The sequence below is a fragment of the Pinus tabuliformis genome, chromosome 1_1, assembly GCF_031772625.1.
Source record: "Pinus tabuliformis cultivar Carrire ecotype Pingquan chromosome 1_1, CPIR1, whole genome shotgun sequence".
NCBI lineage: Eukaryota > Viridiplantae > Streptophyta > Pinopsida > Pinales > Pinaceae > Pinus > Pinus tabuliformis.
The window spans coordinates 767,784,133-767,800,979 of NC_142297.1; positions in this window are offsets into that span (position 1 = coordinate 767,784,133).

Here is a 16,847-nt window from a genome sequence, read left to right on the forward strand (position 1 = left end):
GAGGGAAAATATATTCTACAAGTTCGGGTATCTGAGAGAGTTGGTCAGAGACCAAGGTAGTGAGTTCACTTCCAACCTAATTGAAGACATGCTCATACATCATAATATCAAGCATAGGATTTCCACCCCTTACCATCCACAAGCCAATGGGCAAGTGGAGGTCACTAACAGAGCATTGGAAGGGATCCTAATCAAGGTAGTGAGCAACAGCCGAAAAGACCAGGCAGACAGATTAGTTGAGGCCACTTAGGCCTACAACACAACATGGAAGACCACCACTAGGTTTACACCCTATGAACTGGTCTATGGGAAGAAGGCTTTGCTATCAATAGAGCTTGAATTCAATACCCTAAGGATGGTAGCTCAGCTAGACCTAGACCTCAGCCATGCATAGAAGGAGAGATTACTTTAGCTCAGTGGATTGGATGAATACAGATTGCAAGCCCTTCTCCATATAGAGGTAGTTCAGCTTCAGAGGGAGATTGGGCACTACTCTATGATTCATGACATAAGGATTTCAAAGTCAAGCTGAGGACAATATGGTTGGGCCCATACAATGTGAAGAAATTCAATGACAATGGTTCAGTTCTGTTCAGAACCATTGATGATGAAGCCATCCCCATGCTTTTCAATGGACATCGGTTGAAAGTCTACAAGAAACCCCTCTCCAAGAGGGAGTTTATTGAATATTTGAATAACAAAATGATGGTAGTGGAACATGTCTTAACTTCCACTTCACCCACTCACTGAAGAAAAAAGAGAAAAAATAAGGACTCAAGTGAAAAGCTCCATGAGGCCCTTGAGTCCCATCATTGGGTTGAAAACCTCTTCTAAGGCAGCCCAGTGATGTCAAAAAAAAAGGAGGAAAAGAATAAGATCCCTAGGTGAAACCTCCCTTGGAGGTGCCCAGGGCAGGAAATTAAGGTGAAAACCTCTCTGAGGCGCCCTAGTAGTTTAAAAAAAAAAGAGAGAGAGAAAATAATTTTTTATTGCATTGTAGGTTTGCAGGAGGACTATAGGGAGAAAACGAAGGTGCCAAGGGGACCCTGACATTCATACCAGCATCCATCTCATCTTCTCCACACCTTCCTCCATCATTTTTGGCATCTCTTTCACCCCACTGTATCTCTTCTTCCAAAACTATGTTTTCTACTAGAGGCTCTGTTTTTTCTACAAGAGGCTCCTATAGGAATTACAGAGAGCCAAAAGTGTCTACCAGAGGTAGTTTGAGGGACAAGAAAAGCTTCATGAGGAACCTATAATCCCTCTTACCATCTTCAAACCTCCTTTCCATCATTTCCAAGCCTACATCACACTCCAAGCATCATTATTATTTTTTTCCCCTTTGCAATCAAAAACAAAGAAAAACAGTTTTTTAGTTTTGAAAAAAAACAAGAATAAAAGGAGGAAAAGGCACCATTAACTTTACCTGAAGCTTACCAGCTATCCCTCCATCATTCATATCCACCTCTGGCATCATTCTCAAGCTCCAAGCATAGGGAAATAGCTGAAGTTTCAAGGGGAGAAGCAGCTGCAAGAGCTCCTGTAGGAATTTTTGTAGTAGCTAATCCCATAGAAGTCCAGCACCAGCAGCAAGGGACAACACATATGAAGGTTGAAAAGGCACATGAAGCTCAGCTCCAGCAAAAGAAGAACTTGCAAGAACAAACAACAACACATCAGCAAGAAGACACAACATGCATGAAGGAAAATGAAGGCATGCAGCAGAGAAAGCCACAACACCTCACAAGTCGATGGCAGCAAATACATTTGGATTACAGGTAAGTAGCTAAGTCACTCCTTTATCTGAATTTGTGTAATTAGGAACCATACGAAGGCAACAAGATGTTTGAAATCAAAAGATGGAAAGGTGGCCAGCTAACTTGGCACCTTCATCTAGTTGACTCCACTTAACTGAGATATCACCCACACATGTGCACAGTCAACTCAAGAAAAAGATGCGAAGGATAGGTAGTGGGAGGAAGAGTTAACTCCAATGTCATAATGAGGGGATGATTATGAGGGGGGGGTCATGATGACCAAGAAGGTGGGGACCAACGGTCCTAATCTGGGCAACGTACACCTTGCCAGCTCAGCACTCATAACCGAAAACAGCCATAAAAGGTAATGAGCACTCCTCCCCGCGTATTCTCACCACCTTTTCTTCAATTTCTCCTCATAACTCAGCCACACAGTAGTCTTCTTATGCCCCCATAGCCTCATATCCACCATCCTCCATTGATTTCCTCCATATTTTTGCTCTCAGCATTATCTACATGAGCACCTATAGGAAATCTACAGGAGGGACAACGGGTTCTATAGGAGGGGCAGTGAGTCATTTTGAAGGGAGGAAACATGATTTTTGGCACGAATTTCAGTTTGAAGAGGTAGGTTTCATGAATTCCCTCTATTGAATATCAAAATGTGAAAGGGTTGGTCTCAAATTGAAAATAAAATGAGTCTTTAAGAGGGTAGAAATACATAAAAAATAAAATAAAATAAAAATAAATAAATAAATGTTTTAAAAAAAACACAGTCCCCTCTATTTTTCTATTTCACCCAAAATTATTTGTCTCCACCTCCATATCTAGTTTTTGCAAAGAAGTACAGGAAATATGACAGGGGGTTTATGAGAAAACAGCCCACTAGCTCCACTAGACTCCATGCACATCCTCAAGTGGTGGAAATATTTACAAGGGCAAACTAGATGAATTTTTTTAAGAATTTTAGAGGGTTTGATGATGAAATTTGCCATGAATTTTCTCTTTCTCTAGTCCCTCACACAATAACTCATGCTACTGTAACCATTAGATGCCTCTACATTGAAATAACCCCTGAATTCATTAATAGGGTCACTACCCTTCGTGTTGGGCTGCCTTGGAGTAAGGATGAGAAACCAATTGGCCAGGCTGCCAAGGGGAAATTTTTCCAAGATAATGAAACCCATGTTGAAGACAAAAATGGAATTAGGAGGGCTAGTGTACCATATCCCTGGGATGAGGTTAGCTATCAAGTGATCAAATACATTTCTTGTGAGGGGAGGCACAACATTGTTTATGGATATCATTTCGGAATCCTCCAAGAATTGAGATATGGCATGGATACCCCAACACATCAAAAGCTTAGTATCCCTTACTTTCTCCTTCAGTCCCTCATTGACTCCAGCACCAAGGTACACGAAGGAAATTCACAACAACTAGCTCACCATGGCCTAATCAAGATCCTAGTTGAAGAAGCCCTCCATACCCTTACAAACCCTATAGCCTGGGAATTTTTCATAAATATGACAGCTGAGGATGACATCAAGGCATTAACCTATGATGTTAGTCCTACTATCAGTGAGGAGGGAGAACAGTAAGGAGGAGAAGATGAAGCCAGTGGTGACATAGGAGAGCAAGAGAGGAAGGAGGAAAGAAAAGAAACAGAGCAGGAGGAGGAAAAAGAGACAAAAGAGGGAGAAAAGGAGGCAGAGAGGGCAGAGCATAGAGAAGAGTCCCCTGAAACTTTGGAAAGAGAAGCAGCAACTTCCCTCACTGCCCTTAGTACACCAGCCAAGCAAAAGCAGAAGAGGAAAAAAAAACCTCCATGTATTTCAGGGCAAGGAAGAGTACCAGAATTAAAACAGGCAAACCTCAACCCTCATCAAAGACTCCTATTAACATTGAAGATTCACCATCTGCCAAGGTGAAAGAATCTCCTTCCAAGACACTCCCATAACCTATGAAAGGACGCCTACATTATCTTCTACATGGAAGGGAAATGCAATTGTATAGGACCCCAAACCAGACCTACAAGAGGCTAAAACAGTCCTACAGGAGACACTGTCCAAACTACAGGAGACACAAAAGCTTGAGGAAGAGATAGGAGGACAGCCAGAGGTGCATAAAAAATTTTAGGGGCGAATGTTCGCCCTTTGGCGACATTAAGGGGTTTTAAATTTTTAGTGGGCGAATATTTTGTATCATAGTACATTTTTACAAATCACCTCAAATAGCCCACCTTCTTTTAAGGGAGAGAGTAAAAAAGGTAAATTTAGCCCTTGAAATTAGGAGTTACAACCTTCCATTCGCCCATTTTCATGAATAGGTTTTATTTAAGTGAATCGATTTGCCCATTTCCAAGAATAGGTTTTATTTAAGTGAATCCTATGGGCCAAAAGTCACCTTATATACATGCAAGGGTGTAAACAAATAAAAATATAAGTAAAGTGGAGGTATGGTAAATAAATAAAACGTCTTTTTATACTTACTCAAAAGGTATGGTAAATAAATAAAAATATAAATAAACTAGACGCATGGTAAATAAATAAAACCTCTTTTTATATTTAGTCCATAACCCTCGTTCTATTTATGAAGGTTCAAGAAAGAGGTTTTATTTAAATGAATCGTATGGGTCAAATACCATATTTGTAAAAGAGGTATGGTAAATTATTAAAAATATAAATAAACCAGAGGTATGGTAAACAAATAAAACATTTTTTTATATTTACTCCATAAGTCACCTTATATTTACGAACACTCAAAAAATGTGTTATATTTAGGTGAAACCTATGGGCAAAATACTATGGGACAAATACCATGGACTAGATTGTTATTAATACCATGCAAAAAAACATTATTAACCCTAATATTAGTATTAATAAAAATAAAATTGCACATGGTATTGACCCATGGTATTCACCAAAATGGCACATGGTATTGACCCATGGTATTCACCTGGAATGTAACCTATTTAAATGGGGGAATTAAACTAGCATAGATCCATCTTTACTCTGGATCTACTAACCCCCGAGAGGTATCAAATATTGTGATATGAAAACTAGCATAGAGTGAAAAAATATTTGATCGGATCAAGAGTAAAAATGGATGTTGTAATTTAATGTATGTTAAACATTTTAGCTTGGTTAAAATAAAAATAAAATAAGAATCAATTATTAATTTTATTAATTTTTGTAAATTACTAATAGTAATTTTTAAGCTCCAGGTTTATGATAACCCATGGTAATATCATGGTATTCATGTGAGCATAGACTATTTAAAGGGGAAATTCTATCATCTTAGATCCATCTTAATTCTGGGTCTACCAAGTGGTCAGAGGGATAAATAGATTTCATCCCCCTAACAGTGGTAGATGTGGAGTTAAGATGGATATAGGTTGGTTTTTATGATAATGAAGATATTAAATAGACATAGGAAATTATATTGTAAAACCATATTAAGGTGAATTATTAAAGCATAGACATTGGACAAGTATATTTGTATACTTATGTTTTAAACTGAAACAAATCTAGGGCTAAAAGGAATGGATTGATTGCACTAGTCATCCTTCTATAACTTTCCAACATATGCTGGAGTAAACAGATTGTAATTTGGGTAATTTTCTAATTGCAAATAGGAACATACTTGTGTATTGGCAGGGTGGTTACGAGGTCCCTAGAAGTGATGAATTTGAATTTTTCTTGGTTTTATATATAATATTAGGTTTTTTCTCATGCTTTTTGTCAATGGCACGGGTGAATTTTATCCTACACCCACTAGGTTATCAATATGTAAGTTTGGTAATTTTGATTTCAGAAGATATTTTAAAGAAATGCAATGATTTCATTTGTGTATTCAATAAACACAAGATTTTATAATTGAGTAAAATATTCGCCATTCCTGGTGAGAGATTCGCCAAAAAATTATATATACATATCATATTATTGATAAAATCGCCTTCCATTTTTCCTATATACCATGGAGATTCGCCCATTTATTATACATGTAAATTTAGGGGGGGTTATTAAAATTTTCCCTGCAGAGGTGAAAGAGGAAGCACAAGAGCTACAAGAACCTGAGCCCTAGCGTAATCTTGACTCCTATTATAGACTACTTGAGGGAGGCAATATAATCCCACAGAAATTTTCAATTCCATTGTTTTTCGAATTGGAAAAAGAGAGAGTGAAAACACATAGGTGGATGCAGATAGCCAAGTCCAAATGAGTTGAGGATATTGGCCACATGGAAAACAAACTCAGGGAAATGGGTAGGGAATTGAATGCTCTCAAAGATAGAGAAGCCATTATAAGAAGCCACCTTGAGAATGAGAATGAATTACTAAGGAGGCAGCTGCAGAAGAAAGAGACTCATTTGGCATACATGGCCAGCTTATCCATAGAAGCATTACAATGCAGAACACCAGCCAAATCTTATGGCCTCTATCTGAAGGATCAATGGCTTCAGTTCCAACTAAAAACTTTGGCACAAAGGGGCACGATGCCTTTCCAAGACTATAGGCAGTTCATGGGTTTGTGTGACCAAAGCACCTCCGAGGAAAAAGAAAAGATGACAGAGTTCTATCTACACAACATGGCCCTCACATACCTGAATATGTGGGACCCCAATGCCAAGCTAGGGGATCTACAATTAATGGCCATGGCATCATGGATGAACCATGAAGAATTGAGAGTAGTAGAAATGAAAATATTATTAATAAAAGAGCAGAATGAACCATTGATGGTAAGAGTTGAGCCATCAGATCTTATGGCACTCATCAGCACACACAACCTGCTTTCCAATGACCCTTAGATTGCCCCTAAATATCTAGCCAATCAGGAACAAGCCTTGCACACTTTGAATATATGCTTAGGCTACTTGGGGATGACTGTGTGCATGCATGCATGAGAAGATGGAACAACATACCCCACAGCTTGCAGATCAGAGAATATCATTCCCCCATGAGGCTGAAGGAGGCATTGAAAAGAGTGCCAATGTACAAGCACTCCATGTAAAGGTTGAAGGTCAACTGGATTGGCCTCAAAATGAGTCCTCCACTCATATTAGGCATGTTGGAAGGCAGAAGAGAAGAAGAAGAGAAGGAGAAATGGAAGGAAATAGACAAAAAGACAGGATTTTATGGAGAACATGAGCAGACCACATCAGAAGCCTAGAATTCTAGGGAGGCCACCAGGGCCATAAAAGACGAAGACATTGACTAGATTGCTCAGAGGATGAGCAACACCTTCAATAGGGGAGTGATGATGAGCCTCATAAATGGGTAATTATATGGGCTCATTTTACCTCCTAACCTAGTCAAATCAACCATTCTCTTAGCTTATTGTATGATTTTCTGATTATATTTATGCTTATAGGGTGAGTTGAGTTAGTTATTATGCCATGTGGTCTAACATGTATTTAATGCAGATTATTGATGGATTTCAAGGTCAAAGTCAAGGATCTAGTGGTCAAACTGAAGTAATAACTCGAAGTAGATAGAGGAGAGGACTTATAGGAGGGAATCCCCCTAATTTATTCCTCCTCACTTCAAATTCTCCTTCATTCAGCTCGAAGTACAAGCAGCTAAATCATGCACTAGAAGGCAGCCGAGCAAGTGGAAGATGATTGATAGTTATCTCGAGTTTTGGAAGCCAAGCCTCCCTGATTTTAAGGAAGTTGCTGGTAGCTTCAGATGTATAAGTAGAGAGGCCTAGGGCGTCACTAGGGTCGACTTTTTTTTTGCTTGTGTAAACTCTACTCAAATTTCGAGCTTACTATTTTATGACAGTTTTATGTAATCTTGCTATTTTTTGATAATGAAGATGGAATCCTTTTTGAGATAGCACTAAGTTACCTCAGAGGGTTGAAGCTCTTGGATTAGGGCCCAATCCAAGCAGCCAAGCTTCTCTTTACCTGTATTCGTATGCTTTACTTCAATTTGTAGATTAGTTTGTTGTTAGATGTATTTCTCTTATGGTTAAGAATATGTTGCTTTTGATGATTTAGTAGCTTGCCTCCATTTGTGCTTTCTGTAGAAGGTTAAGTGGTGATCATAGAAGATTCAAAAGGCTAGCGACAGTGCCTTGGCCTCTCTTCCTCCTTCTGGGACCATGATTTGAGGCAAAGACTCTCTTGCTGCCCCAAAAACACAAATTTTCCTCATCCCTAGTACTTCTAGTGTTTGCAGCTCTCTAGCAGGTTGACAATCCGGTTTTGCTTTGCTTTAGATCTTCTTTATCATGTTCACTTCCAGATTTTCAATAGTCCTTTTGTAAGCTTTCCTTTCTTATAGAATTTCCTAGCATTTCCTTCTATACATCATATTTTAGGCCATTTTAATGCAAAACTCTACTTCTCCTAGGATGCACTCATTTCATTGGTTGCTTGATTTTCTTGGTTGAGTGTCAGTTTCTATGTAGCAGATCTCATCCAGTAGTAGGCCAGCTTACTAACAACCACACCCTCCATCTGATCCATGCCCTATAGGTCTCCCAAACCTCACCTCAATTATGCCCTAGTTTCCTTCATTTTCCATAGAAATTCTTCCTCTCCCCTTGAGCAAACCCAATCATATTTCTCTCTCCTGGTGATTCATGGTAGAAATTAGGCACCCTAACACCTCATTCCAACCTTCATCCACCTTTTCCACCCACTCTCACACCCTCAAAACAGCGAAAATTCCTCTCGGCCTCCTCCTGTAGGCCTCCTGTAGTTTTTCCTGTAGGATTTCTTTTAAAGGCCAAGTGTGGGAAAAGCCTCCAGAAGGCCACCTAAGACCTCCTAGGACCCATCCACCATCCTACATCCTCCCAAGCTCCAAAATCGCCCTCTAACACCACTTGTTCGCTGCCACACTCACACACAATAAATTAGATACATGTTAAATTCACATAAAAATACATAAAAATCAAAAAATATGTTTTTTGTTTATTTACTTCCAGAAATAGCATGGTTAGATGTTGTTTACCTCGTTGAGTAGGTAATGGCATTTCTTTTATGGTTTTCATAGTGTTTTTTGCAAAAGTATAATTAGCTTGTTAATTAGGGTTTACTAGGTTTTACTTTACATTCCTGTCTTTCTCCTTTCTACAGTTAGAATAGCATCTATAGAGTAATCTTTCTTCCCTTTCATCACACATAGAGCTTCTTCTAAAATCTATAGAAGTTGTCTTGAGCTCCTAGTGATCTCAAGCTGGCTGACCAAGTGACAACCTTCAGTGAGAACTAATACTTGTGCATATAGCACCGACGCTTCCAAGTTTGTTACGAACTACTGGGTTGATAAAAGTAAAGTTGGTAGCTAAGGAGTTGCAGCATTCTTGCTGCAATACTGGCTCTCACCAGTAACTCAACCCACGAAGGCTCCATATCATTTTTCCAACCAAGACTCCAAGACTAGTAACTTAGACAATTTATTTCAAGGTTTCTTAAGCATTTTTCTAGCGATGGCTCAAGTATCTATTAACTCAACACACATCCATAAGGAACATGAGCACCAATCAAGAAAAAAAAAACAAAAACAAAATGTTAGAAAATTATATATTACGGAGCAATGGAACACATAAAATATTGCATAAATATAAACACAGAAAACACATAAAACAAGAGAGACAAAGATATATGTGGTTCACCCAGTTTGGGCTATGTCCACCCTGAATAGCCAGTCCTTCTTTTCTATTATCCAGCAAAATGAAGAGTCACAACCTACAGAAAATCCATTGTAATATCCTCTATTTTCTCTCACAGTCTCACCTCTCTGTTTCTCGCTCAGAGAATACACATCTATTACACAGCCTCAAATACAATGCCTTCATACAAAGAGAGGGGTTTCCTTCTAGGGAAAAAAACCCTAAACTAAACATAAGTTCTACCGTTAGATCATCCACCTAATGAGCGCCCAGATTGACTAGAAATTACTATACTTTTAAAAGGCAATTTTACATCTGTTTTTAGCTTTGGGGGTGCTGCCCCCGAACCCCGTCGGGGGATCGCTGGCCCCTGGACCCCTGCGTGGAGAGGTGTACAAAATTCCTGGGGTATACATCCAACTAAAACAAATACCTATGAACAATCATGCTCCACATTCAACACAATAAACAAAATCAAAAACAAAAACAAAAACAAGTGAAAAAGCCACAACACCATGGCTATCCAAGAAATGGCAATGCTCAAACCACTATCACTCAAGGAAATCCTCCATGCCATTGAAAACACATAACCAAATAATGACATGCATATGTCATGCATGCAAAACCTACCAAGGAAATCATGCATGAAACTCGATACTTGCAATGAAATCCAACTACAGCTGCCGATCCAACTATTTCCTTATGCTTTCCAACTTTCCTTTGCCTTCTTTCTCAAAATCTAGGTGAAAATTAGTGTGCTCCAAGAAATACTCTAAGTGCTCTAGAGTATGTGTGTGAGAGAGAGAGAGAGAGAGGGAGAAAGGGATAGCTAACTCTAAACTGAGAAGAGATGTGCACTTATCCTTAAAATCCCTTTTATCATTGAGGCCTCTATTTTCTTCATTTTCTTTTATTTTTCCTTCAATTTCCCTCTCATGCAAATCTGTGACCTTTCACCTTCCTTTTCTCCTATTTATTTTGTAAACATAATGTCAATTAATGCCACTTTTCATTTTCCAATTTACATATCCATTATTAAATTGAAACTGACACCCACTAGGATGTTTTGCCCACCATTCAACTTGGAATGAGTGTCCCATGACCTTGGTCTTATTTTTAATCTACATGGAAAATAAACCAAGGGTTGTTACAACATCCAATATGAGGTTCACCTTTGGCAATATAAGTCATTGGAAAATGTATTCAGGGTGGAAAGAAAAGTTGAAAGAAAAATTATGGCAACAAGTAGGTTTACCACTCACAACTACAAATATGGAAGTGTTATCACTCCTAACATCCCACAACCTACAAGGTTGACACCACAACAAATAGAGAAAAAATATACCAAAAGGGCTTTGTTAGAGTTGTGATAGTAAATACACTAAAGGTCATAAGTGTGTTGAGAAGAAATTATTTTACATATATTGTGAAGAGGATGAAGAAAAGGAAAAAGAAACATCAAAATAAGAAGATATACACCAGGAACCAACCCCAAATGCTGAAAAAGAAAAAAATGAATCTGAACATATCTTATAAAGCATTAGAAGGAATTATCACTCCTAAAACTCTCAAGATAGAAAGATATACAAGAAGAGCAAGTTAATAGTGTTGATTGATTCAGGTAGTACTCATCATTTCATTCATTGTAAGAGATTTTAGGATTTGAATTTCTTTCTATGTCCAACACCATAGTGTCAAGTGATGGTTGCAAATGGAGGAACTATAAATTTCTTAGGGAAGTGCCATAATATCAATCTAACCATGGTGGAATAAGTATTGAATAGTCCAATGCTTTTCATTCCAATGGGTGGTGTAGATATTTTATTAGGAGTCCAATGGTTACAATCTCTGGGGATGATATCTTTTAATTTTAAAGAAATTTTCTTGAAATTTTTCTTGGAAGGAAAGGAAATTGAATTAAGGGGTATCACAGGGAAACCTAGGAATATAATCAACTATAATGGCATGGAAACACTTCTGAAGAAGGAATAAAAAGGGGTAATTTCACAATTATGTTCACTAGATGTTCAAACATATAAGTCATCAATTTCTCCAAATCTCCAAAGTGTCCTTGACAATCATTCCAAGGTATTTGAGACTCCTAAAGGTATCCCACCTATTCTTGATCATGATCATGCTATTCACTTTATTCCAGGAAGTGTCTCTCCAAAAATTAGACCTTACAGATATGCTAATTCCCATAAGAGTAATATTGAATGTATGGTTGCAAAAATACTAGAGATATGTATAATTAAAGCTAGCCAAAGTTATTTCTCTTCTCTAGCAATATTGGTGCACAAGAAGAATGGATCATGGCATATGTTTCTGGATTATAGAGAGATCAAAAATATCACTTTTAAAGATAAGTTTCCCATTCCTACTATTGATTAATTGTTGGATGACCTACATGGAGCAATTTACTTCACAAAGTTAGATTTTTGTTCAAGATATCATCAACTTAGAATGAAGATAGAAGACATTATGAAAACAACATTTAGAACTCATAAAATTCATTATGATTTTTTGGTCATGCCTTTTGGCCTTATTAATTCACCTTCCACATTTCAATTTTATATGAACTCCACTTTCAAACCCTTCCTTAGAAAATGTTTGCTAGTATTTTTTGATGATATATTAATCTATTGCAAGTCTTGGAAAGATCATGTTCAATATGTTGATAGGGTGCTCAAATTATTGGAGAAGAAACACTTGTATGAAAATCCCTCCAAATGTTTCTTTATGGTACATGATGTGAAATATTTAGACCTATCATATTGTATCCCATGAAGGTGTTAAGGAAAACCCCAACAAAATTAAAGCAATCAAGGAATGGAAAATCAACCTTAAGGCATCTTCGAGTATTTCTCAGGTTGACAGGGTATTATCACAAGGTCATTAAGATTTATGGGAAGATAGCATCACCTCTAACAACATTACTTGCATTATTTTTGACACTAGAAGAAACTAAGGCCTTTCAACATCTTAAAGAGGCAATGTGTCGAGCTCCAATATTAGCTACACCATACTTCAAAAAACGTTTATTGTGGAATATGATGCATCAAGAAATGCCATTTGTGCTATTTTAATGAAAGAAGGAAGACCCATTGCTTTTGAAGTCGTCCAATGAAGGGAAAGTATTTATAAAAAAACCATTTATGAGAAGAAAATGTTGGAAATACTACATGCACTTAAGAAATGGCACCCTTACCTAATGGGGAGACAGTTCAAGGTAAAAATAGATAATGATAGTCTTCAATACTTATTGGAACAAAGATTATCTTCCGAAGAGCAACAAAAATGGGTCACATAGATGTTGAGTTATGAATTTGAAATCATCTACAAAAAGGGGAAGAAAAATGTTGTTGCAAATGCACTCTCAAGAAGGTATGAGGATGTGGAAGAATTTCTATATGTCATTTCTATTATCCAACCTCAACGGATAACTGAAGAAAGGGATGAATGGAATAATGATTAACAAGTATGAAAACTCATTCAAAATTTTTAGCAAGATTCTAGTGTATCTGATTCATTTATTTAAAAAAATGAATCATTATGGTACAAAGATCACGTATATCTATGTAAGAACTCCCAATTTAAACAAAAGGTTCTTTTAGAATTTCACATTCCTCATATGGGAGGGAACTTAAATTTTTAAAAAATTTCCACAAGGTCAAGAAGGATTTTTTTTGGGATGACCTAAATTTGATATTCAGAAGTTTGTGGTGGAATGTTTGGTTTTCCAACAAAATAATGTTGTGACAATTAAGACCCTGGGTCTTTTACAACCATTATCCATTCCAAGTCAGCATTGGGAATATGTCTAAATGGATTTTATCACATTTTTACTTGTCTATAGAAAATAGTGTCATCATGGCGGTAATTGATAAACTTGTCAAGTATGCACATTTTTGTGCACTATCTCATCCTTTCAAATCTAGTACAGTCACTACTAAATTAATGGAAATAGTTCAAACTCTACATGGAAACCCAAAGATTATTATATGTGATAGAGATCCAATTTTCACTAGAAAATTGTCAAATGATTTTTTCTTGTCTTGGTACTAAATTAGCTCATATCTCATCTTATCATCATCATTCTGATGGGAAATCTGATATTTTGAACAAATGTTTGGAAGGATATATTCATTGCTTTGCATCTAATAAAAAAATATAATGGATCAAGTGGTTACCCCTAGAATATTGATGGTATAACACTTCCTTCAATACCACAACAAAAATGACCCTATTTATGGCACTTTATGGATATCTTCCATTGTCCATCACATCATCTTTAAGGAACAATTGTAAGAGTCAAGTAGTGGAAGATCACATCAAGAATCAACAACAAGTTCTCCAACTCTTAAAGGATAACATGACTCTGGCACATAATTAACAATCAAGTAAAATAATAGGCATATCAACATTGCAATAAAAGATGTTTTGATGTGGGTAATTGGGTATTTTTATTAGTACAACCATACAAGCAAATGTCCCTCAAACAAGCTAAGAAGGATAATAAATTATCACCCAAGTATTACGTCCCTTACAAGGTATTGTAAAATATTGGTACTATGGCATACAAATTGGAGTTTCTGGCATCTTCACAAGTACACCTAGTTTTCCATGTTTCATGCCTAAAGAAGGTTATAGGTTACAAGGTTCCAATTCAAACTATATTTCTAGAACTCAATGAGGAAGGAAAAATCGCATTGGAGCCTGAAGAAATCACACAAATAAGAATATAGCAACTACTTAAAAGATAAATTTTAGAGTATTTGATTAAGTGAAATAACTTACATGTTGAAGATTCCACATGGGAGGATGAGTATTTTATTCAAAAGCATCCATAACTACTCAAGCATTCAAGACAACACTTTTTTTTTAAGGATAAAGGCATGTTAGGTTCCTTTAATACTAGTGTAACCCCCATATTGTTATTTTCGTGCCCCATATAATCCCATAATTGTTATTGTTGTGCCCTTACATTATTATTTTTATGTAGACCTTAATTATATTTTGACCCCTAAGAATCTTATATATGCCAAGGAGGTATTTTCATTTGAATCATTCAGGAATTGTTCATTTATGTGATGTAAAGGGAGGCTTCCCCATTAAAGTGGTTTATTATCTATTTGTTGATCTATCTTTGTTTATGTTCCTGTGCTATTTTTAATCTAGATATGTAACAAATCCTCAATCAACCAAGAATGAAATAATTTCAATTGTGGGAATACACACTTCACTTGATATAGTACCATGACAATAGGTTTGGAAAGCATCCAAATTTTCACTACTACCTATACAATTTCATGATGCAAAATTACAGCGAGGAAACAACCTCCATTTTTATAAAGAAAAACATTGTGGACAACTTCCTAACATTTTCCCATGATTTAAACATCTGATTAGAACAATTATAAAATTATAAATTAGCAGCTCAACTTATGTTTTTTGATTTTCCATCTACAAAATAATATATTTCTAGAACAAAGCTAAGAATGAGCTAACATACATGATATTTCAACTCAACTGCCCAACATTATTCTTCACATTAAGTGTTGCTGATATAAAATGGCCTGATCTTTATACAATCATGCAAGGCACTCATCCTCCTGATATTACATAATTAAAAAAATGGATAAATGAAAACATTAACTCCAACCCCCACTTAACATCTCTATAAATGTACCATAGATTCACAATATTTCATGGAGTCATCTTAGAAAAATGCGTGAAAATACCTGCAATCAAAAGACTACTAGTTCAGGCATGCACTTTGTTACAATATTATCATATTTATATATACATCGAAATTCAACCAATTCAATAGTTTCTAACAAAAATATTCCTTTGCAGGTATGAATGGAAGCACATAGGATTTTTATATATCCAATGAAAGAAATTACATGTTGAAGATTCCACATGGGAGGATGAGTATTTTATTCAAAAGCATCCATAACTACTCAAGCATTCAAGACAACACCTTTTTTTTTAAGGATAAAGGCATGTTAGGTTCCTTTAATACTAGTGTAACCCCCATATTGTTATTTTCGTGCCCCATATAATCCCATAATTGTTATTTTTGTGCCCTTACATTATTATTTTTATGTAGACCCTAATTATATTTTGAACCCTAAGAATCTTATATATGCCAAGGAGGTATTTTCATTTGAATCATTCAGGAATTGTTCATTTATGTGATGTAAAGTGAGGTTTCCCCATTAAAGTGGCTTATTATCTATTTGTTGATCTATCTTTGTTTATGTTCCTGTGCTATTTTTGATCTAGATACATAACAAATCCTCAATCAACCAAGAATGAAATAATTTCAATTGTGGGAATACACACTTCACTTGATATAGTACCATGACAATAGGTTTGGCAAGCATCCAAATTTTCAATACTACCTATACAATTTCATGATGCAAAATTACAGCGAGGAAACAACCTCCATTTTTATAAAGAAAAACATTGTGGACAACTTCCTAACATTTTCCCATGATTTAAACATCTGATTAGAACAATTCCAAAATTATAAATTAGCAGGTCAACTTATGTGGTTTGATTTTTCCCTCTACGGAACAATATATTTCTAGAACAAAGCTAAGAATGAGCTAACATACATGATATTTCAACTCAACTGCCCAACATTATTCTTCACATTAAGTGTTGCTGATATAAAATGGCCTTATCTTTATACAATCATGCAAGGCACTCATCCTCATGATATTACAAAATTAAAAAAATGGATAAATGAAAACATTATCTCCAACCCCCACTTAACATCTCTATACATGTACCATAGATTCACAATATTTCATGGAGTCATCTTAGAAAAATGCGTGAAAATACCTTCAATCAAAAGACTACTAGTTCAGGTATGCACTTTGTTACAATATTATCATATTTCTATATACATCGAACTTCAGCCAATTCAATAGTTTCTAACAAAAATATTCCTTTGCAGGTATGAATGGAAGCACAGAGGATTTGTATATATCCATGGTTTTTTCTGGTTAAAATTTTTTACCTAATATGGAGAATCTAAATTGGGTTGATGCAGATGTAGTTGATAATGCTAAGCATTTCTTTGACACATACATATCAACTTGGAACCCCTGCCTTTCCCCCCATTCAAACCAACCCATCCTTAACTCCAATTCAGAAGACTAGGTTGTCTATAATCAACGTCGGATATCTTCAAAGTTGATTCCAAGGATTATGAAGAACTTTTCAATTGAATTGAATGACACATAAAACACGCTAAAAGAACTTTCTTGAAAAATAAAGGCTCAACATCATAGTGACATTATAAATCACCTTGGGAATTACATATAACCTCGTCCTTATTCATTGACTCCAATGACTAAAATTCATATACCTCCACTCACAATAATGATCGACTAAATAGCCATAACCCTACTGTACTCTCTATTTGGCATGCAAATGTAGATTTTCAACATGT